This window comes from Trachypithecus francoisi, unplaced genomic scaffold, assembly GCF_009764315.1.
Source record: "Trachypithecus francoisi isolate TF-2019V2 unplaced genomic scaffold, Tfra_2.0 Lachesis_group4, whole genome shotgun sequence".
Lineage (NCBI taxonomy): Eukaryota > Metazoa > Chordata > Mammalia > Primates > Cercopithecidae > Trachypithecus > Trachypithecus francoisi.
This window is the reverse complement of record NW_022681469.1, coordinates 83,965,820-83,989,978: the sequence shown is the minus strand read 5'-3', so window position 1 is coordinate 83,989,978 and position 24,159 is coordinate 83,965,820. Positions and strand designations below refer to the sequence as shown.

Below are 24,159 nucleotides of genomic sequence, written 5' to 3'. Positions count from 1 at the left end.
TCTTCTTCACCATAAATATCCCTCATGAGTACAGATGCAAAAATTATTAAAATAATTTTATCAAATTAAAACCAGGAATATAACAAAATGATAGAATATTATGACCAAGTGTGGCTTATGCCATGATAGCAAAAATTTTTAATTACAAAATAAATCAATATGACTCAAATATTTACTAATTAAAAAAGAAACAAAAGTAAATGATCATCTCAATAGACTGAGTAAAAGCATTTGCAAAATTCAAAATCTGTTTCTGCTAAAACTCATAGCAAACTATGAATAGAAGAAAATGTCCTCAACTTGATTATGAACCTCTATGAAAACCCTACAGATAACATGATGGTGAAATATTGAAAGCGTCCCCCTAAGATCAGGATCAAGGCAAGGATGGTAACCTTTACCTCTAGTCTTAAGTTAGTGTTCAGAGAGGGAAAAGGATAGGGTAGCAGTTCATTTGTTGTTGCTTCTGCTCCTGCTGTTGCTGTTATTTTTAATATTGGTGTAATGTTATTGCAGAGCCTAGTTACTCATTCAAGTGTGAGAAGAGTTGGGGGAAGTTTATGAAATAATTGTAAGCAAACACAATTTCTCAAATTCATGTAGTGTATTGTGTTGATGTTAGTGTGGCTAGAATCTTACAACTCCAGTAAACTCAATTATTTGTTGACTGAGTACACACTTAACTTGATAATTTGTGAAACATACTAAGTATCCAGTATATAGTTATAATTTAGATATTATGGCAAGTACAAAAAACTTGAGCACACAAATAATGTATATGAAATTTTAGCAGACAAATTGATTTTTGCCATGATGATCACCATTTAGTTATTACCATCAAACTTCATTATTATCTTTTGGTATTTACTTTAAGTAAACTCTTTGTTTTCTACTTGACTGCCTATTCTGTAAATTTTGTAGATTTCTTATACTTTTATACTTTTAATCACTTTGCTTTGGGGACTTAGAACAAAAAGCATTTACATTCTTTATGAAATACAGCTGTAATGGAAAGAAAAGCAACAATGTGACTGCTTGTCATTGGTTATACAAAGGTCTATTTCTAGACCTACAAAGATGATTAAGTATATTTGCCAATGGAAATTAGGTCCCTACTACCAATGACTGAGGTGGTTTTGAATCAATGGGAAACAGAGAATAAGTTTTGGGATAACTACTCTGGGGTAGATACGCCCCTGTAGGGTACCTTCCCTCTCACCTTCTGATGGTGAGAACAGACCTTGGGTACATGACAGATGACCGATCCTCAGGCATCGACTGGGGCAATTCTACTGCATATCACATTTATTTAGATTGTATATAAATACCTGATTCAAAACATTGCTTTTTTATTATTTTTTGAGATGGAGTCTTGCTATATCTCACAGGTGATCATGAACTCCTAGGCTCAAACTATCCTCCCACCTCAGCCTCCTGAGTAGCTGGGATTATGGACATGAATCACAACACCTGGCAAAATATTGCATTTCTCTTTGAACAAATGAATTGCTATGGGTTCCCAGTACAAACAAAAGCATGGCTCAGCAGGGCATAGTAATACTGTGTTTTCAACAATCAACATCAAAAAGAGCACCTGGATCATAATCATGCTGTGCCTTCATTAAAAGGAATAGGAGATTAGATAATGGGCTGCTGATGCTAGGTCACTTCTTTCTTCATTCCTGCAAAAATAAATGTATGTATCTATCTATACCTATACCTATATCGATAGCTATTTATTTAGCTAGATATATAAATCTCTATCTTTCTATGTATTTTGGAAGTCTGTTATTAAGAATGCTCTTGACTTTTCTCTTTGGCTATATGAAATAGCTTATATTAAACTACAATTTCTTCTCAGAACAACAATAAAAACCAAAATCAATAGCTGTTTGAGGCATCATAGTACAGCTAGGCAAACTGGATTTGAAGGACAAAGATCCCAGAGAGAAGAAAAGTGCAATGAAATGAGGCCTGCATTCACAGCAGTAGTTATTTTTCAAGACTTTCTGTATTATGACACTTTAGAGGAGATAATTTATATCTTATCAGAAACTAATTGATGAATACTTTAGGAAAACCCATTTGGAATGGATGATAAATCCTTCAGGGCTAGCCAGAGAGGGAGGCTTTGTTGTCAAGGGAAGGAGATAAGTTACCAAAAATAATATTTAACCAAACTTTACAATTTTGCTCAGGGGTCACCATTTGTAGAGTCCAGTACCAGAATCTGTACATACAGCTTTTTATAAGGAGAAATGCTCTGCTATGACACAGTAATTCATAAAGCTTATATGTTATCAGGGTGGCAACAAATTTTGTTTGGTAAATAATAATTTTGAAAAAATTACTTTTAAACCGTGTAAGAAGATTTTGGCAAAAAATAGGTACTTTCAGTAAACCTTCAAAATTAGGAAACCCAGATAAAATTTGGATATCATGTTATCATATGATACCTTTAGTGAAAAACAACTTTGGTCTTTGATAATTTAGCCACTGAAAAGCTTAATTCTATTGAAAGCCATTAAAATCCTGCTTAACATGAGATCATTTGTAAAAAGTCCTTGTTTCCTTGATGTGTACATTGTTTTGTTTACTTCTGTAGTATATTACATTCATTTGTTTTCTGATTTTGAACTGCAGTTTCTTCCTGTTCTACATGAGGCAAACATCAGACTTTTTGGGTAAACCGAGATGTGTAATGTTTCACTTGTCAACTGACAAAGACACCCTCCTGTATGACTTTGTGCACTTGGATGCTCCGTGTTAACCATGTGGTGAGCTAGTCTTATCCTACCGCTCTTTTGAAAGATCTGTATAAATCCATGGCCTTGTTTGTTTATTTGTGTTTATTGCAAAATAATGCCGAAGCACATATTTCTGATTCATGCCATAAAACTGGAGAGGTTTCTTCTTTAGGCCCATGGAGAAAAGAAAAGCATGTAGTGCCTAGTCATGCTTATCCAATGAAGCTGATTAGGCCTGTACTTTCTTTTCCCACTAGCTCACATTTAAATTTTCATTCCTGTCTAAAATTTAGTAATAGCTCAGTTTATCAAGTGATTACTACATGCAGGAATGGGGATAGTGGTTTTCTTTTGCAATCCCATTTCACCCTCACCATAACCCTAGGACATACATATTTATACCCTTATGTTAGAAATAAGGGAGCAGAGACACAATGGGACCCACAGCTAGGACTCTGGAAAGGTCCTCCCAGCCATAAAATCTAAGCTCTGAATTTTCACACAATCAGATCAGACATCTCAAATCAGAAATCATTGTATTATTGAACTATCATTTGGACACTGAAGTCACAGAACCTATGCCAGACTTACCAAAGTCATGAAGATTTCTGATCCACCATTCCCTCATCTAGAACCTCTTCAGCAGAAGTTGCTGACTGGCAGTTGTCTTATAGTGCTGTTTTCTTGGCCTGAACAATGTTTTTGTTCTTTAACTTTTAAAAACAGTTATGGCTTTAAAATATAAAACCTATTACAAGAAAAGGAAAAACAAAAGAGGAAAAACAAAAGAAGAGCCTGTTTTTTGTTTGTTTGTTTGTTTTTGTTTCTCAAGAAAAAAAGCAGAATGGAGTTGTTCATGGCAAAAAAAAAGAATGGAGTTATTTATAGCAAAGTCACAAGTGATGGCCAAAGGGAATTGGGGACTGCGACTGAAAGAAAGAAAATAAGATTGCTTCCTCCCCAAAGGCAGCCCCAAATCTGAAGATGGCTAGGTGATTTGGAAACTATCCCCAGGTCACTCTGAGATTTACATAGCCATTGCTGAAGATGATAGATTCAAATGATGGAAGGAGCTTGAGTCACTGGGTCAAACATAAGAGTCTCCCACACTCTGAACTGCTGGATTATACTGAGACACGCTGCAACACTGGAAATCCATGAAATGTGAAGACATTTCAGGGCTGGCTGATTTCTCTCAAATTCTTACAATTGAAACCCAAGCAAAGTAATACTTTTGCTGAAGGCTTTAATTCCTCAGTGTCTGACAAAACACAAAGGAAGGAAGGTGATTCCTCCCAGAGGAGGGAAATTGCTATGATCTTAGTAAACAAGATGGATAAGCCATCTACATCTTGTAGAAGGAACTTTCAAATCCAGAGAAGAAAGAGCCTTACCCAGGGACATGGGCACATGAATCTACTACTGCAGGCTGCCCTACAATTATACCTTGAAAAGCTCATGTATGGAGCATGGGCTGTGACATTGTTGATTGGATCCCTTGGGTTCTGTAGGATCAGGTGTAGCCTCTGGTCACAGCTCATGGGCTAATCTGTTCAATCTGTTCTAGCTGTATTCAGCTCTTTCCATCCACACAATGTACTATACAAATAATAACCCTTTCTATTTTGGCAGTAACTGGACCAAAATTCATGAGCACTAGTTTATACCACAAGCTTCTTTTTAATTTCAGCTCCACTGATGGTCAGCACTGGTGTCAGGTACTTGGCTTGGGTTGAGGTAGAATGCTCACAATATTCCAGACAGGCAGTTATAGTTCACCAGTTGTTGGTCAGAGGCAGAACTGCAGTGCCCACACAGAGCCATGGAGAGGACCTACCGTCACCATAACAATGTCTTTCTGGCTAGTCCTGGAGCATCTGCAGTGTTCTGATGATGTTGTCTGGATTAATCTTCCCTTGGAAATCTTGGTACGTGCAACTTTGGATGTTTTTATAGTATATTGCTGATGTACACTGAGGGAATACAAGCTAGCTAAAACATTTTCTGCCCATGTTGCAGAATACAGTCATGTTAGCTTAAAGATTAGACTGAATATACATGCCTTTGAAGCCCTCAAGTCACCTGCAATGGAGACCAGTCCTCTGAACTTTTGAAATTTTGTGTTTGTCAGCACATATTAACTGCTTTATTAAAGATGTGAACAGGTCCACATTTTCACTGGAAGATACAGTAGACCTTGACAAAGAACAGGCAGGAAAGGTCTCTAAAATGTCATTTATAGAGTGATGATGGCTCATTTTCAAGGACAGATATAGTCACTCAAGGAGACATCAAAATTCCACCAGTCCCATGATTGAGGCCAACAATATATGCATCTCCGAAGCTTGTATGTAGAACAACATCAGAGGGGTGTAACTAATAACTTTGATGAAAATGAACAGTTTTAGGAAAGCCTATAAAGGTGCTTATTCCCTGCATGTGAATAACAAGAAAGAGTGTAAGAACTGAAGGAGCAGAAAGAAATGCTTGCAAACTTTAGCACATAAGAGAACAGGTTGTAAATGATAAATAGAGCTACTTAAAACCTCTGTCTAAACTGTGCCAAAGTGTGAAGCGAAGATTATATAAATGAGACAAAAGGAACCAGACTAAAACAGTAAGTCATAAAATGAAGAACAAGAGTATCAGTCTCAAGTTAATATGAAGAAACTCATCAATACTGTTAAATGTTTCATTTAAAAGAAACTTGAGAGAAAAAAAGAATATTTAAAAGGTTATGTGAATAAAATCAAATGTAGGAAGCAATTGTAGTTCAAGTCAAAATTCTCTAAGCAGAGTAAACACAGTGTGACAGTGCACAGTTTGAAAACTAGATTCAAAAGCTTTAGCTAAAACACCAGACACTGCTTGAACCACATCAAGAACACGAAATGCAACTTTGCAGAAAATCAATAGAGAAGGGAATTAACTGCTTAGAAATAGAAACGCCCCGAGGTATATGCAAATATCTAAACATTGACTTCTGCAGAATGACGGCCAAAGACTTGGAGAAACAATTGGAAAACACCATTTCCTTCATCAAAGCTGAAAAAATAGCTCAAGAGAGTTGATTGGAAACTCTGTCAACTGAGAGAAAGCTCAATGATCTAAGAAAATCAAATGATCACAATAAGTAAAAATGGCTGAGTTAGAGTCTGAAATCCAGCTTTTTGTAGGTGACCTCTTAGAGCCTACTATTCTGTATGCAGCCCAGGGCAGTGGCCCTAGAGGGTCTAGCCATCCCCTGGATCCTCAAAACCCCAAGGCAGTAGGAGGGGTGAGTTGTGAGGGCTCAGGGATACAGGGAGATGTGCAGGTTTGATTTACGTTTATTTATTTATTTATTTTTTGAGATGGAGTCTCGCTCTGCCGCCCAGGCTGGAGTGCAGTGGCCAGATCTCAGCTCACTGCAAGCTCCGCCTCCCGGGTTTAAGCCATTCTCCTGCCTCAGCCTCCGGAGCAGCTGGGACTACAGGCGTCCGCCACCTCGCCCGGCTAGTTTTTTGTATTTTTTTTAGTAGAGATGGGGTTTCACCGTGTTAGCCAGGATGGTCTCGATCTCCTGACCTCGTGATCCACCCGCCTCGGCCTCCCAAAGTGCTGGGATTACAGGCTTGAGCCACCGCGCCCGGCCTGATTTATGTTTAAAGCAGCAAACCTCTGAACATCCACAGGTAGAACAGGACATCTGATGTGTTTCTCTTTAAAATAATTCTGATTCATGTCTTTTAGTTAAATGTGTTACTTGATGGTGCATTTGAAATTTTATATTATTTTAATTCCTAAAATACTTTCCAAAATATAGATAGTTTTAATCTAATTTTTAAATATATAATATTAATTCCTGGAACTTATTAGAATTAAATCATGTAAGTATTGTATTTTAATTTAATTAATAAATTTAATTATTAAATTTATTTAATTTAATAAACCCACTACTGTTTAAACCATAATTGAAGTTTTACATGACCAGGTGGAGACAACTAAAACATTAGAAACAGTTTCTATATGCCATGAATTGCAATAAGCAATCTATTAAAGTAACTTCATATTTACCTCAATATTGATTGGCTTCAAAACAATACACAACACACACAAAAATCACAAACAAACAAAAAAACTATAAATACATCCTCAGTTGAACTTACTAGTATTTTTATTAGATTAGCTCTAAATTCATAGGTAAATTTTGGGGAATAGACATTTTGAAAGCATTTGTTTCTTTGTTTTTTGTTTGTGGCCTTTGTAATATTAGTTATGATATTGTTTGATATTTAAATGTTTCCAAATTTTGCAGTGACAATATTCTCTTTTGAACTTTGGACTTTATTTTATTTCTTTATGTTTTAGACAGGATCTCACTCTGATGTGCAGGTTGAAGTGCAGTGGCACAATCTCAGCTCACTGCAGCCTTAACTTCCCAGGCTCAAGCCATCCTCCTATCTCACCCTCCTAAATAGCTGCAACTACAAGAGTGCACCATCACACCTGGCTAATTTTTTGTTTTGCTTTGCTTTTTGAAGAGATGAAGTTTCACTGTGTTGCCTAGGCTGTTCTTGGAACTCCTGGCCTCAAGCAAGCCTCCCATCTCTGCCTCCCAAAGTTTTGGGATTATATGTGTGACCACCTGTGCCTGGCTCGGGCTTAATTTTTGACTTGGAAACATCTTCTGAATTTAAGAATTAAAAAAAATTTCTTTGTGTTATTTTGGTTATTTTACTTTTTTATATTTGAGGTTTTGATCTTGCTCTATTTTGTGTAAGAAATAAATTAGAAATTCAGCATTATTTTCTTCTCAAATGTTAAGCCATTTATCCTGATATAGTTTATGAGATAATTCATATTTCCAATTATTTGAGAAGCTTTATTTCTTGCTTTCCAAATTCCCCTATGTATTTAAGGTTATTTACACCTAATTTTAAAGTAATTCTTGCTTTATAATATAATTTGTAAGCTCATGGGAATAGCTGCCCTCCATTATTTTGAAATATTTCTTTCATATTTTTGATATATTTAACCATCTAGCATGTTCAGTACACCCCACCCACACGATAGCAAACTTATTAAGATTTAATTAGCACAAATTTTATAGATTATAGGAAAGTGACTTTAAAATGTTGCTTTATTCCCACAAAACATCATACCTTGATATTTACTTCAACTCTTCTTCATATATTCATGTATACTTAAGCTCTAACTGAACCCTTCAGAATTAGATCATCTAAGTATTTTAATGTAATTAATTTTTCCACTGCTACTGAAACCATAATTGAAGTTTTACATGACCAGGTGGTATTACTGAAATAGTGCAATGCTGAGAAAATGTAGTCTGGAATAGACTACACCGTGACTTGAAACAACCAGACTCTTGAAAATGCATTTAACTATAGAAAATTTTCTATGCCTAACAGTGCCTAGAGGCAATTAGAGCCAATTTGGAAAGATCATATGCATTAACTAGATTTTCTCTTTGTTTAGTAAGTATTTGAAAGGAACAATTTAACTGAGAGGACAAAGCAGTTCCGCTTTTTAGCAGGCAGTTTGGCGCCCTCATGCATCTGAAGCCAGGTCTCGCAGCTGGTGCCCCACAGGCAGCTCTGACTGCTGGAGCTCTGGCCTGGACTTTATTCCTAGCTGTCTTTTGAATCTGCTGAATAATTTCGTCCACTGAAGACACGGACCTATCATTCCACATCAGTAAAATTCATAGTTTTGCTAGATTCAATTAAATCAGGCAAGTTTGTGTCGAGTATCAGTGGTGTCTCAGGCACTCAGCCAACCCTGGGGATAACGTTGACTCAGAAACAGTCATCTTCACAGACCACGCAGCTTGGGGATTAGACAGGGAAAGGGAGATTTTTAATGCAGTGGGTAAAAGAGCTGTGAGAATGTTAAGGATAGATGCCATGAAAATCCTTCTTAGTGGGTCAAGAAAATTCTGAGGAGAACAAGATGTTACAGCTGAGGCTTAAGCTTAGGTAGGAGAAAGCCAGGTAAAGGTGAAGAAGATAAATACTTGAGACCAGAGATCCAATACTGTGAGGAAATGCGGAGGGATTGGTCAGTGTCCATAATCTCACGTTGTTTATTGTGACTGGAGGGCTGTACTGGAGTAGGAGACTTAAAGAGAAATAAGGTTAAAGAGTAGCCAATGCTGTAGACTCCTGTAGGTTATCTGTGGAGCCACTGAAAGAGCTTAAAGAGGTGTGAGAGCACAAATGAAGAGAAGGTGAGTTAGTGTCCTCATCAACCTGGTGAGATGCAATAGTGATATACGATAATGTATTATCAGAGAAGGCAAACAAGTGAATAGATTGGAGTGATATTAGGGAAAAGGACACGTTTCAAAAGCTGAATGGCTACAGGGGTGAAGTAGAGAGGGCAGAAGATGTCTTCCAGGCTCCTGTTTCAGTGGAGATAAAGGAATGATCTCTCAAATACAAAATCATGAAGAGAAATGTTGAAGTGGGTGTGTGAATGGTGTAGAAGTCCTGATGGAACACATTGGTTTCCTGAGGTTTATGGGGCAGCTGCCCAGTGAGCATTTGGACTTATAGGTCTTGACTCAGGGTAGTGGTTAGCACTGAACAAGCTTTTGCAATCACCCGTATATAGATGATTATTAACCACATGTGTTTTTATAAAGTGTTCTTCTCTGTCTTCCATTTCTGAAACCTGTCATAGAGGCAGAGGAAAAGAGATCCTGTTGTTGCAATATAAATATTTATTTCCTTCTCCTATCTTTCTTCCCTGAGGCCTAAGGTGACAGGAGAGTGTTTTGGGAAGTGTGATCACCTTCCCTGGCAAATCAGCGTCTGAGAATAGAAGGCAAATTATATCATGCGGCAATAATTGGTTACCTGGTGATATGGTTTGGCTCTGTGTCCCCACCCAAATCTCATCTTGAATTGTAATCTCCACATGTCAAGGGAGGGACCTGGTGGGAGGTTATTGGCTCGTGGAGGCAGTTTTCCCCTTGCTGTTCTCGTGATAGTGGGTGCCAAAAGTGTTTGGCAGTTCCCCCCTTCACTCTCTCTCTCTCCTGCCACCATGTAAGACATGCCTTGCTTTCCTTTCATCTTCCACCATGATTGTTAGTTTCCTGAGGCCTCCCCAGCCATGTGGATCTGTGAGTCAATTAAACTATTTTTTTTTTGAGATGGAGTTTCGCTCCTGTTGCCCAGGCTGCAGTGCAATGGTGCGATCTCAGCTTACTGCAACCTCCACCTCCCTGGTCCAAGCAGTTCTCCTGCCTCAGCCTCCCAAGTAGCTGAGATTACAGGTGTCTGCCACTGTGCCCCGCTAATTTTTTTGTATTTTTGGTAGAGATGGGATTTATGTTGGCCAGGCTGGTCTTGAACTCCTAACCCCAGGTGATCCACCCGCCTCGGCCTCTCAAAATGTTGGGATTACAGGCGTGAGCCACTGTACCAGCCCCTTTTTTTCTTTATAAAGTACCCAGTTTCAGATAGTTTTTTATAGCAGTGTGAAAACAGACTAATACACATGGGAAACAAGAGAGATAGAAATCTTGTGTTCATTTTTGTTATTAATTTTAAATTATTCTTGATTATGATATGATACATTAGTGGTATAATAAATAACTTCTTAGAAATTAATTAAGGCATACTTAAGGAAAAGCCCTATAACACATAAGGGGTAGGCAGAGTTTCCCTTGTCAACATAAAGAGCTAAGATACCAAAAATATATTAAACCAACCTCACAGATTTGCTCATGAACTACCAAATATATAGAAACCACATCCAGAACCTATACATAAAATCTTTTATGAGAAAAATCATCTTCAACAGATACACTAATCTCAGAGTGTATCTGTGAGTGGATAACAAAGCCCACTCTATGGAAAATAAGTTTGAGGTCCAAAGAATATTAGTTTTAAAGTCTATAGGAAGATTTTTTTCAGAAATAGAAATTTTCAGTAGGCCTTGATAAATTAGTAAACCCAGATGGAATATGGATGCCATATTGTTATTTGATAATTTAAGTGGAAAAATACAGTCTCAGATTTGGTGATATGACATTTCATTTTATAAACTAGTTGTTACTTACAGGGTATATCTATATAGGCATACTTGTAATTTTGTAGCAAAGTGGATTCCTGAGGAAACTGCTGTGTTTACATTAAAATAACTTGTTCATTATCAAAACAAGGTTATCTTTAAAAATCCCATATTGCTTTGTACACTTTTTATAGAATATACAAAGAATTGGGAAAAATAGAAATTCAAATTACTTAAACTGAACTTGTATTTTGCTGTAAATGTTGGTTGAAAACTCTTTATATCAGTTTCTTCTAGATAAAATTGGCACTGAGTTTATACTAAAATGAGAAGGCTGAAAAGAGTGAGGTAGTGTTGTAGGTGAGTCTGAAAACTGAGAAATTAAGGTAGAAAAACATTTCAAAGAGCTCCTAGTTTAATGGATTGTATTCTCTTCTCCTTGCTTAATATTTCTGAAAAGTGAAACCTTATGGAGTTACTATGCATGAAAAGACCAAAATATAAATTAGAACAGTTCATTTTAACATTTTAACTTCTGTGATTAATTATGTCTAGACACAGACCACTTTCCTCATAATTTTAGGAACTTACTGCCACCTATGGATATGACTGGAGTATTACAATTTTCAGTAGTTAATACAGTTCATCAATTTATTATCAATATTGAATATTGAGTTAGGTACTGGGTAATCACATATGAATGGCTTATAGTATATTGGATGAGATAAACAGATAAAATTTCAGCATGATGAAATAAAAACAAATGTATTGAGACAAGAGTAAAGTTTAGATTTCATGATGCAGATGTGTAAAGCAGGAAGTATTAGGAGTGGAGGCTACAGCTTAGACACAGCCCAGATAATGGCCAGGTGTGTAGATTACAGGTGGTATGCTATGAGTTGAATCTTGGTCATTTTGGGTTCATTTGTTGATGGTATGAATATGAAGCTCAGGAAAAAGGTCAGGACTGGAGGAGACACATACGTTATGAGCCGGTGGATATGAATAATAGATACATTTGAGAGTGAATGGAGCATACGATAATATAAAGACAAAGTTTAGGTAAAGGAAAATTAGGAGAAACTAAGGAAACTGAGTTGCACTTCTTAATTATTATAACTGTGTCACAGAACTCTTTAAAAAAGTGTATTAAAACATATGGTTTCTTGTTTTACAGCAACCTAGCAAATGCTGATTCTAGAAAAAGCCTACTTAAAAAAAGCACAAAAGCTTTGCATTATTTTTACTTGCCCTTGCCTCCCACCTACCCTGACTCAATAGCAGGTTTGAAGCCAGCAGCCTGCATTCTCAATAAAAGACCCTGGTTCCTGGTTCTGGAAAGGGGAGAATAATACAACTTATTCTTAAACATAAATATTATTACTTTGTTTGGTAGTTTTGACCTGTCATGTAGCTTCCTGGAGAACAGACTCAAGGTACTCACCTTTGTTTTGTACAACTCAGAACTCTCTTATTAGGGCAGAAAAATGGCTGAGCAGAGTACATTTCTCCAAAACATTATAAATCAAATGAAAAAACTTCATGCCATCTGGGGTGAGAGAGTTCAGTTGACACAAATAATAGAGACTCTAAAAGCTTGGGGGGAAAATGTGGAAAGAGTTATTTGGAGAAAATTAGGGCATTGAAAAGTGGCAGTATACTGTGGAGTTTATAAAGCTACATACATTCCCAAGGAAAAAGGATACTCAGAAGAGACCCGAGAAGACCTTCACCTCTGGCTGAAATTTAGTCTCAGAGCAAGCAAGAAGTAAAAGATAAGGAAGCATTGTGAAGGCCTGGCCAACCACTGAAGCATTGCCCCAACACAGAGCCAATCTATAAAGCCTGGAAGAATTTTTTTCCTTCATTTTCTTTCTTCCTTTTATCTTGTTTTGTCCTTCTTCTTCTTCTTTTTTTTTAATTCTAGGATTTCAGGAAAATGTCTTAAAAACACTAGCTAACCACAGGCAAAAGGAACAGAGATTCCTGAAACCATACATAACAAAGAATATAAACTGTACAAAAACAGTACAGAAAAGTCACTAGATGAATAATCACAACTCTCAGAAAACTACATATCCAACATGAGGAATAGAAAGAAACTGATTTCTATAATTAACACATTGTAATATTCAAAATGTCTAGTTTTCCACAAAAATTTATAAAGAAGACAAAGAAATAAGAATATATGGCCCACAAATTGGAGAAATTAGAAAGAATCTAATTTCTATCCCTGATGAAGCACAGACATTGGACTTACTTGACAAAAACTTTAAATAAACTGTCTTAAATGTGCTAAAATTGCTAAAGAAAACCATATATAAAGAAATCAGGGTTCTGTTCCAAGGTGGCCAAATAGGAACTGCTCCGGTCTGCAGCTCCCAGCATGTTCAACATAGAAGACAGGTGATTTCTGCATTTCCAACTGCATTACCTGGTTCATCTCACTGGGACTGGTTGGACAGTGGGTGCAGCCCACAGAGAGTGAGCCAAAGCAGGGCAGGGTGTCACCTCACCTGGGAATCACAAATGGTAGGTGGATGTCCCTTTCTTAGCCAAGAGAAGCCATGGTAGACTGTAAATGGAAAAATGGGACACTTCTGCCCAAATGTTGCACTTTTACCATGGTCTCAGCAAGCAGCAGACCAGGATTTTCTCTCCCGTGCCTGTCTTACCAAGTTCCACACCCACAGAGCCTTGCTCATTGTTAGCACAGCAGTGTAGGATCAAACTGCGAGGCTGCAGCCTGGCTGGGGGAGGGGCGTCCACCATTGCTGAGGCCTGAGTAAGTAAACAAAGGGGTCAGGAAGCTCAAAATGGGCGGAGCCCACCACAATTCAGCAAGGCCTACTGCCTTTATAGACTCCACAACTATGGGCAGGGCACAACTGAACAAAAGGCAGCAGAAACTTCTGCAGATTTAAATGTCCCTGTTTGACAGCTCTGAAGAGAGCAGTGGTTCTCCCAGAATAGCATTTGAGCACTGAGAATGGACAGATTACCTGCTCAAGTGGGTCCCTGACCCCTGTGTAGCCTAACTGGGAGACACCTCCCATTAGGAGCCAACAGACACCTCATACAGGTGGGGGCCTCTCTGGGATGAAGCTTCCAGAGGAAGAATCAGGCAGCAATATTGCTGTTCTGCAATATTTGCTGTTCTGCAGCCTCCACTGGTGGTACCCAGGCAAACAGGGTCTGGAGTGGACCTCCAGTAAACTCCAACAGACCTGCAGCTAAGGGAATGTGTTAGAAGGAAAACTAACAAACAAAAAGGAATAGCACCAACATCAACAAAAAGGATATCCACACCAAAACCCCATCTGTAGGTCACCAACATCAAAGACCAAAGGTAGATAAAACCACAAAGATGGGGAGAAACATGAGGAGAAAAGCTGTGAAAAGTCTAAAAACCGGAGTGCCTCTTATCGTCCAAAGGATTACAGCTCCTCGCCAGCAACAGAGCAAAGCTGGACGGAGAATGACTTTGACCAGTTGACAGAAGCAGGCTTCAGAAGGTTGGTAATAACAAACTTCTCCGAGCTAAAGGAGCATGTTCTAACCCATCACAATAAAGCTAAAAACCTTGAAAAAAGGTTAGATGAATGGCTAACTAGAATAAACAGTGTAGAGAAGACCTTAAATGACCTGATGGAGCTGAAAACCATGGCATGAGAACTTCATGATGCATGCACAAGCTTCAATAGCTGATTTGATCAAGTGGAAGAAAGGGTATCTGTGATGGAAGATCAAATTAATGAAATAAAGCAAGAAGACAAAATTAGAGAAAAAAGTGTGAAAAGAAATGAACAAAGCCTCCAAGAAATATGGGACTATGTGAAAAGACTAAATCTATGTTTGATTTGTGTACCTGAAAGTGACTGGGAGAATGGAACCAAGTTGGAAAACACTCTTCAGGATATTATCCAGGAGAACTTCCCCAACCTAGTAAGACAGGACAACATTCAAATTCAGGAAATACAGAGAACACCACAAAGATACTCCTCGAAAAGAGCAACCCCAAGACACATAATTGTTAGATTCACCAAGCTTGAAATGAAGGAAAAAATGTTAAGGGCAGCCAGAGAGAAAGATCAGGTTACCCACAAAGGGAAGCTCATCAGACTAACAGCAGATCTCTCTGCAAAAACCCTACAAGCCAGAATACAGTGGGGGCCAATATTCAACCTTCTTAAAGAAAAGAATTTTCAACCCAGAATTTCCTATCCAGCCAAAGTAAGCTTCATAAGTGAAGGAGAAATAAAATCCTTTACAGACAAGCAAATGCTAAGAGATTTTGTCACCACCAGGCCTGCCTTACATGAACTCCTGAAGGAGGTACTAAACATGGAAAGGAACAATCAGTACCAGCCACTGCAAAAACATGCCAAATTGTAGACCATCGATGCTATGAAGAAACTGCATCAATCAATGGGCAAAATACCTGGTGAACATCATCATGACAGGATCAAATTCACACATAGCTATATTAACCTTAAATGTAAATGGGCTAAATGGCCTAATTAAAAGACACAGACTGGCAAATTGGATAAAGAATCAAGACCCATCAATGTGCTGTATTCAGGAGACCCAGCTCATGTACAGACACATATAGGCTCAAAATAAAGGGACTGAGGAAGATCTACCAAGTGAATGGAAAGCAAAAAAAAAAAAGCAGGGGTTGCAATTCTAGTCTCTGATAAAACAGACTTTAAACCAACAAAGATCAAAAGAGACAAAGCAGGCCATTACGTAATGGTAAAGGGATCAATTCAACAAGAAGAGCTAACTATCCTAAATATGTATGCACCCAATACTGGAGCACTCAGATTCATAAAGCAAGTCCTTAGATACCTACAAAGACACTTAGATTCCCACACAATAGTAATGGGAGACTTTAACACCCCACTGTCATTATTAGACGGATCAATGAGACAGAAGGTTAACGAGGATATCCAGGACTTGAACTCAGCTCTGCACCAAGCTGACCCAACAGACATCTACAGAACTCTCTACCCCAAATCAACAAAATGTACGTTCCTCTCAGCACCTCATTGCTCTTATTCTGAAATTGACCACATAATTGGAAGTAAAGCACTCCTCAGCAAATGTAAAAGAACAGAAATCACAACAAACTGTCTCTCAGACTACAGTGCAATCAAATTAGAACTCAGGATTAAAAAACTCCCTCAAAACTGCATAACTACATGGAAACTGAACAACCTGCTCCTAAATGACTACTGGGTGCATAATGAAATGAAGGCAGAAATAAAGATGTTCTTTGAAACCAATGAGAATAAAGATACAACATACCAGAATCTTTGGGACACTTTTACAACAGTGTGTAGAGGGAAATTTATAGCACTAAATGCCCACAAAAGAAAGCAGGAAAAAATCTAAAATCGACACCCTAACATCACAATTAAAAGAACCAGAAAAGCAAGAGCAAACAAATTCAAAAGCTAGCAGAAGGCAAGAAATAACTAAGATCAGAGTAAAACTGAAGGAGATAGAGACACAAAAAACCCTCCAAAAAATCAATGAATCCAGGAGCTAGTTTTTTGAAAAGATCAACAAAATAGATAGACCACTAGCCAGACTAATAAAGAAGCAGAAGACATAAGAATCAAGTAGACATAATAAAAAATGATAAAGGGGATATCACCACTGATCCCATAGAAGTACAAACTACCATCAGAGAATACTATAAACACCTCTACACAAATAAACTAGAAAATCTAGAAGAAATGGATCAATTCCTGGACACATACACCCTCCTAAGACTAAACCAGGAAGTTGAATCTCTGAATAGACCAATAACAGGCTCTGAAATTGAGGCAATAATTAATAGCCTATCAACCAAAAAAAGTCCAAGACCAGATAGATTCACAGCTGAATTCTATCAGAGATACAAAGAGGAGCTGGTACCATTCCTTCTGAAACGATTCCAATCAATAGAAAAAGAGGGAATCCTTCCTAACTCATTTTATGAGGCCAGCATCATCCTGATACCAAGCCTGGCAGAGATACAACAACAAAAACGAGAATTTTAGACCAATATCTCTGATGAACATCGATGCAAAAATCCTCAATAAAATACTGGCAAAGCGAATCCAGCAGCACATCAAAAAGTTTATCTATCATGATCAAGTCGGCTTCATCCCTGGGATGCAAGGCTGGTTCAACATATGCAAATCAGTAAACGTAATCCATCTCACAAACAGAACCAATGACAAAAACCACATGATTATCTCAATAGATGCAGAAAAGGCCTTTGACAAAATTCAACAGCCCTTCATGATAAAAACTCTCAATGAATTCGGTATTGATGGAACATATCTCAAAATAATAAGAGCTATTTACGACAAACCCACAGCCAATATCATACTGAATGGGGCAAAAATTGCATGCATTCCCTTTGAAAACGAGCACAAGACAAGGATGCCCTCTCTCACCACTGCTATTCAACATAGTGTTTGAAGTTCTGGCCAGGGCAATCAGGCAGGAGAAAGACTTTCTTCACAGAATTGGAAAAAACTAAAGTTCATATGGAACCAAAAAGGAACCCACATTGCCAAGACAATCCTAAGCCAAAAGAACAAAGCTGGAGGCATCACACTACCTGACTTCAAACTATACTACCAGGTGGTTGGGCTTGGTGGCTCATGCCTGTAATCCCAGCACTTTGGGAGGCTGAGGCGGGCAGATCACAAGGTCAGGAGATTGAGACCATCCTGGCTAACATGGTGAAACTCCATCTCTACTAAAAATACAAAAAATTAGCTGGGCATGGTGGCAAGCACCTGTGGTCCCAGTTACTCGGGAGGCTGAGGCAGGAGAATGGTGTCAACCTGGGAGGCGGAGCTTGCAGTGAGCCACGATCACACCACTGAACTCCAGCCTGGGTGACAGAGCAAGACTCCATCTCAAAAAACAAAAAACAAAAACCAAATAAAAAAACTATACTACAAGGCTACAGTAACCAAAATAGCATGGTACTGATACCAAAACAGATAAATAGACCAATGGAACAAAACAGAAGCCTCAGAAATAACACCACACATGTACAACCATCTGATCTTTGACAAACCTGACAAAAACAAGAAGTGGGGAAAGGATTCCCTGTTTAATAAATGGTACTGGGTAAACTGGCTAGTCATATGTAGAAAGCTGAAACTGGATTCCTTCCTAACACCTTATACAAAAATTAATTCAAGATAGATGAAAGACTTAAATGTTAGACCTAAACCCACAAAAACCCTAGAAGAAAACCTAGGCAATACTATTCAGGATATAGGCATGGGCAAGGACTTCATGACTAAAATACCAAAAGCAATGGTAACAAAAGCCAGAATAGGCACACAGGATCTAATTAAACCAAAGAGCTTCTGCACGGCAAAAGAAACTACCATCAGAGTGAACAGGTGACCTACAGAATGGGAGAAAATCTTTGCAATCTATCCATCTCACAAAGGGCTACTATCCAGAATCTACAAAGAACTCAAACAAATTTACAAGAAACAAACAACTCCATTAAAAAGTGGGTAAACGATATGAACAGACACTTCTCAAAAGAAGACATTTATGCAGGCAACAGACATATGAAAAAATGCTCATCATCACTGGTCATCAGAGAAATGCAAATCAAAACCACAATGAGATACCATCTCACACCAATTAGAATGGCAGTCATTAAAAAGTTAGGAAACAACAGATGCTGGTGAAGTTGTGGAAAAATAGGAACACTTTTACACTGTAGGTGGGAGTTTAAATTAGTTCAACCATTGTGGAAGACAGTGTGGTGATTCCTCAAGGATATAGAACTAGAAATACCATTTGACTCAGCGATCCCATTACTGGGTGTGTACCCAAAGGATTATAAATCATGCTACTATAAAGACACATGCACACATATGTTTATTGCAGCACTATTCACAATAGCAAAGACTTGGAACCAACCCACGTGTCCATCAATGATAGACCAGATTAAAAAAATGTGGCACATATACACCATGGAATACTATGCAGTCATAAAAAAGAATGAGTTCATGTCCTTTGCAGGGACGTGGGTGAAGCTGGAAACCATCATGCTGAGCAAACTATCGCAAGGACAGAAGACCAAACACTGCATGTTCTCACTCATAGGTGGGAATTGAACAATGAGGATGCTTGGACACAGGGTGAGGAATATCACACACAAGGACCTGTTGGGGGCTGGGGGGCTGGGGAAGGTATAGCATTAGGAGAAATACCTAATGTAAATGACTAGTTGATGGGTGCAGCAATCCAACACAACATATGTAACAAATCTGCATGTTGTGCACATGTACCCTAGAACTTAAATTATAATAAAAAAATTGAAAAAATAATTTATAAAGAAAATGAGAATATTAATAAGGAGACCAAAATTTCTGAAGAAGGACCAAAGAGACATTCTGGGATTAAAATAAAATAACTGAAATAAAAAAGTTCACTACAGAGTTTGAATTACAGATGTCAGTAGGCAGAACAAATAATCAGTAGACTTGATGATAGGCAAATTAAAATTATATAGTATTAGAAATAGATGTAAAATGAAGAAAAACTGTTGAGCCTAAGATACTTTTGGGATACCATTGAATGCACCAACATAAAAATGATGGGAATATCAGAAAGAGAGGGGAGAGAAAGAGGCAAAAATAATATTTGAAAAAATATTGGCCAAACTTTCCAAATTTGATGACAGATACGAATCTATACATCCAAGAGGCTCAATCAACTCCAAGAATGATGAACACAGAGATCTAAACTACAACATATTGTAATTAAATTGCCCAAAGACACAGGTAAACAATCTTGAAAGCAGCAAGACAGAAGCAATTCATCATGTACGAGAGATCCTCAATAAGGTTAATAGCGAATTTGTCAGCAGAAATTATGGAGGCCATAGGCAGTGGCAAACTTATTCAAAGTGCTGAAAGAAAAAAAAATTAACCAATGATCCTACATCTGGCAAAATACCTTTCAAAAATGATGGAAAATTCAGTCATTGCCAAAAACAAAAGTTGGAGTATGTCAGTAGTAGACTTACCCTATAAAAAACACTAAAGGGAGTCCTTTCAGTGGAAATGGAAGAATACCAGACAGCAAAAAAGCAACACAAAGAAATAAAAAACACTAGTAAAGGTAACTATATAGATAAATACCAAAGATAATGTTTTGTAATTTTGGTTTGTAACTCCCTTCTTTTTGTATGTTTTAAAACGCATAAAATAATAATTATACATTTGCAAATTGGCAGACAATCTATAAAAGTGTAATTGTAACAACTACACAAAAGAGGAGAAATGGACTGTATAGAGGCAGAATTTTGTGTACTATTGAAACTTAGTTGGTATTAATTAAGAATAGATTTTTATAAGTTTAGGAATTTAATTGTAATTTCCAGGGTAGTCACTAAGAAAATAATTTCAAATATATAAAAAATTAGCAAGAAAGTCACAACAGTATGCTAAAAAAAAAAAAAAGCAGTTAAATACAACAAGTAGGTGGTAATGGGGGGAATTTAGCATATTAAATAAATGGAAAACAAATAGCAAAATATCAGAATTAATTTTCTCCTTATCAGTAATTACTTTAAATGTAAAAAGATTAAACTCTGTTATAAAAAGCAGAGATTGATGGAGTGAATTTTAAAATGGTAGTAATTTTATGCTATCTACACGTGACTCATTTTTACATTCAAAGAAACAAATAGGTTGAAAGTGAAAGTATGTTAAAAAGATGTTTCATGCAATTAGTAACCAAAAGAGATCTGGAGTGGGTATCCTATTATTACAGGAATACTAAGAAATTATTTTAGGCAGCTAAAAAGGGTAAAAAGAGTCCTCTGTAAGGCTTTTTCTTTTAATAAAAATATCAGTCCCCAAAACAATTCTTTTCTAACAGAAAGCAGCCTGGAAAAACAGGTAAATGCAAGTGGCTAAGAGCCAGGTCCATCCAATGTGGTGGTTCCGCTACTTTTTCTTTGTTGTCAAGGGTGCGGACATCATGGTGGCCAGCCAAGTAGAGGCCACGTGTATGGGTATCATGGCGACCAGCCAGGTAACCACATTTACATATTAAAAGGTTAGAGTGGGAGGGTCAGTTTTTTTGCTGGCTATGTGAATGACACACCTGGTCAAATCAATCCCCTGGGCCCTATGCAAATCAGACACCACCTTCTCCAGCCTCCCAATAAAACCACCAGCTTTCTGCTGGCAGGCAGGGTTATTCCATTCAGAGCCCTCCTCCCTCTGTACAGGGGAGCTGTTCTCTTCTTTCTTGCCTATTAAACTTTCTACTCCTTAATCCACTCCACCTGTGTTCATATTGCTAATTTTCTTGGTGTGAAACCTGAGTGTTTCCCCAAACAATGGAGCCGTATCAGACAAAATGGTTATAAAACAAAAATACGTTACAAGCTACAAAGAAAGATATTATGTATTGATTAAAATGTCAACTCATCAAGAAGGAATTTGATATTGGAATGTGTTGAAATAGAGTGGTGGTGAGTCACTAAAGTTGGAGAATGAAAAGATGATGAATTCAGCAATATAAGAAATGTCATTCACAATCTATGTAAATAACTCAGAGATATTTCAGATTCAAGGATAGAAACCTATGGTCCAGATGCTGAAGTCCTCAACAAATGTAAGTAGGCAGAAGGTCAGTAATGAGAGGGGGTAAAAAGTGTGTTTAGATCTCATTATCATCAGAGTTGGGAATCAGGATATTTTAAAGGAAAAATGGAATGAGAGAGACATTGAAAATTCAAGGGAATGCTGACACTGTAACTTTTCAAACTTGGACTAATGAATGCTTTCCTTAGAACTGCAACACGGAGCGCTTTCCTCATAAGCAGTGTGGCCATACAGAGACAAGACAAGAAGGTAGAGTAAGGATTCAATGAAGAATTTGAGGGTAAATGACCTCTATTATAATATGGGGTTACTGAGGACACAGAAAACATTGCTGAGGAAAAAAAAAGGATTAATTATCAGAAGGAACAAAGAGACAAATGAAATAAGGTGGGGGCAACTGAAGGATTATTGGGTATGGCTAATATTTTGTTCTTGGGATTAGCTGGCTCCTTAACTTTGTCTTGGATATTGTCAGATGGTATTCAACTTTCATTCCCACTTCCTGTTATTCTCCTTTCTTGTACCACAGCAGCTGAAACAATGAAATGCTTTGCGTCTACTACCTGGTCTAGGTAGTATTCCAGGTGCAAATTGGATTCCTACCATTTGACTTACTCGTGTGGAATTTGAGAGGCACATGTGAAGCCATGTTCATCTTGTTGCTTCATTTATGTCTCCACACAGAAAAGACTACAGAAAAGTAGGTTTTCTGTAGCAGTGCTCCATTCCAGTGCCCCTTCTTCAGTCTCATGTATGTCTAGGGGCATTTTAGTAAGGGTGGTGGCCAGATTCTGTTCCATTTTCCATTCACCAACGTTGCAGCCACTGAGAACTGTGTGAGCCACATTCCTGACAAGGGCAGAGGTAGTAGCTCTCATATCAGGTCAGATCTTTGTGCTCTGAAATGCCTGGGACCCAGACTACATTATGTTTCTTAGCCTTTGCAATAACTTCATGATCATCCAATCATTCTATTAAATCCCTTTCTACTTATAATATCACAGTGTTTGTTTCCTGCAAGAACTTTGACTAACACAGCTTTCTCACTATTTTTGAGTGACTCATACATTATCATCTCTGTCTCAGTTACAGTACTGAACAAATCATGGCCTGCATAAGTATTTAAATAAAATATTAAAAAATTTCAATTTATTTGAAATTTTAATGCAATTAAGAGGGGTAAAAATTTGTGTGTCCAATTTGGCACCTACTCTATTGCTTTTAGAGATTATCATTAGAAATAGGTCATATTGATTTATAAGAAATGATCACTGTTTGAAATTGAGGTTTAAAGAGAACTAGTAAAAAGATTTTTTTTTTCTGCTAGTACTGCCAGGAATCTTCTTGTTCATATCCTGCCTCTATATAGTGTGCTATACATTTGATTTTAAGAAATGAAACCTGAACATAATAATTTATATTCTTTTGAAACCTTTCTTCATTTAATTCAGATAATATCCTCTATCATCTACAAAATCTTTTTATTATAGTGTGTTAGTGACATATGCTTTTTCATGGCAGCCTGGAGTTGAAACTATTATTCAATAGAAACAATTTCTGGTTCTGAAAATATAATGAACAGGAAACTCAGTTCCCTAGTGCAAGACTAGGAATTTTCTTTGGTAGTCAAAAGAGAAGAAAGAGGTCTTCTCAAAGGCTTCATTTTATTTGAAGTCTATCATTAAAGCTGTTGTTCAACATGACAATTTACAAGAACCTGCATGTTTCCTCAACATGACAATTTTGTTTGGTTTCATTTTATAGTAAATTATGTTTGTCTCTTTGCTTATTTTGAGTTATAGTTTCTTCCTCATCCAGGTTGTGTCAGAATATTAAAGGTGAAACTGAGATACACAATGTTTAATGCTTACCTGGTAGAGAAGCACTCCTATATGATTTGATTTCACATGGAGAGCTACAATCTTGTCCTTGGACATGGAGAGCTACAATCTTGTCCTTGGACACTTCTACAGAAACTCATATTGTTATTTTTTCTTGATTGCAAGCTAAAAAATTTTAGAAACAGTTCTATGTAAAAATTTTTGGAGATATTTATTTTATAGACTTAGAAAGACAAAATACATATATGTGCATAGTCACACTTATCCATTGAAGCTAATTAGACCTGCAGTTTTCTCCCTACCTCATATCAACATTTAATTCCAAACTAACATTTAACAGTAGCTCTATTTATCAGGTGATTACCTTATGCCAGGAACTGGGCTAAATGCTTTTCCTTCACTATTCCATTTAATCCTTACCACTGCCCTATGAGGTTTGCATTCATTTATCTTATGTTACAAGTGAGGAAGCTGAGACATAACAGGGTCCGGAGTTGACATTTCCAGATGAGGTCTGTCCAACGCAAAGTCAGCACCCATAATTGCTACATAATCAGCCCAGTTTTCTTCCAAAATCAAAGACAATGTGCTAGTGACAGTGCATTTCGACAGTGGGGTCAGAGATCAAATCGCAGCCTTACTTAAGAAATGACAATTTATTTGGAGACCATTATTCTAAGTGAAGTAACTCAGGAATGGAAAACCAAACATTGCATGTTCTCACTCATAAGTGGGAGCTAAGCTATGAGGATACAATGGTATAAGAATGATACAATGGATTTTTGGGGACTTGGGGGAAAGGGTGGGAGGGAATGAGAGAAAAAACACTACACATTGGTTACAGTGTACACTTATCAGGTGATGGGTGCACCAACATCTCAGAAATCACCA

General features: G+C 37.4%; 1 pseudogene across 1 annotated transcript in view; it reads right to left on the bottom strand.

Moving 5' to 3' along the window:
- LOC117072156 overlaps positions 1-23,364 on the bottom strand; it is a 38,819-nt pseudogene extending 15,455 nt beyond the window's left edge. Inside the window, exon 1 of the transcript XR_004432719.1 lies at positions 23,299-23,364. The product of XR_004432719.1 is annotated as a 14 kDa phosphohistidine phosphatase-like (transcript). The remainder of the gene's footprint in view (positions 1-23,298) is intronic.
- Positions 23,365-24,159: the final 795 nt, after the last annotated feature.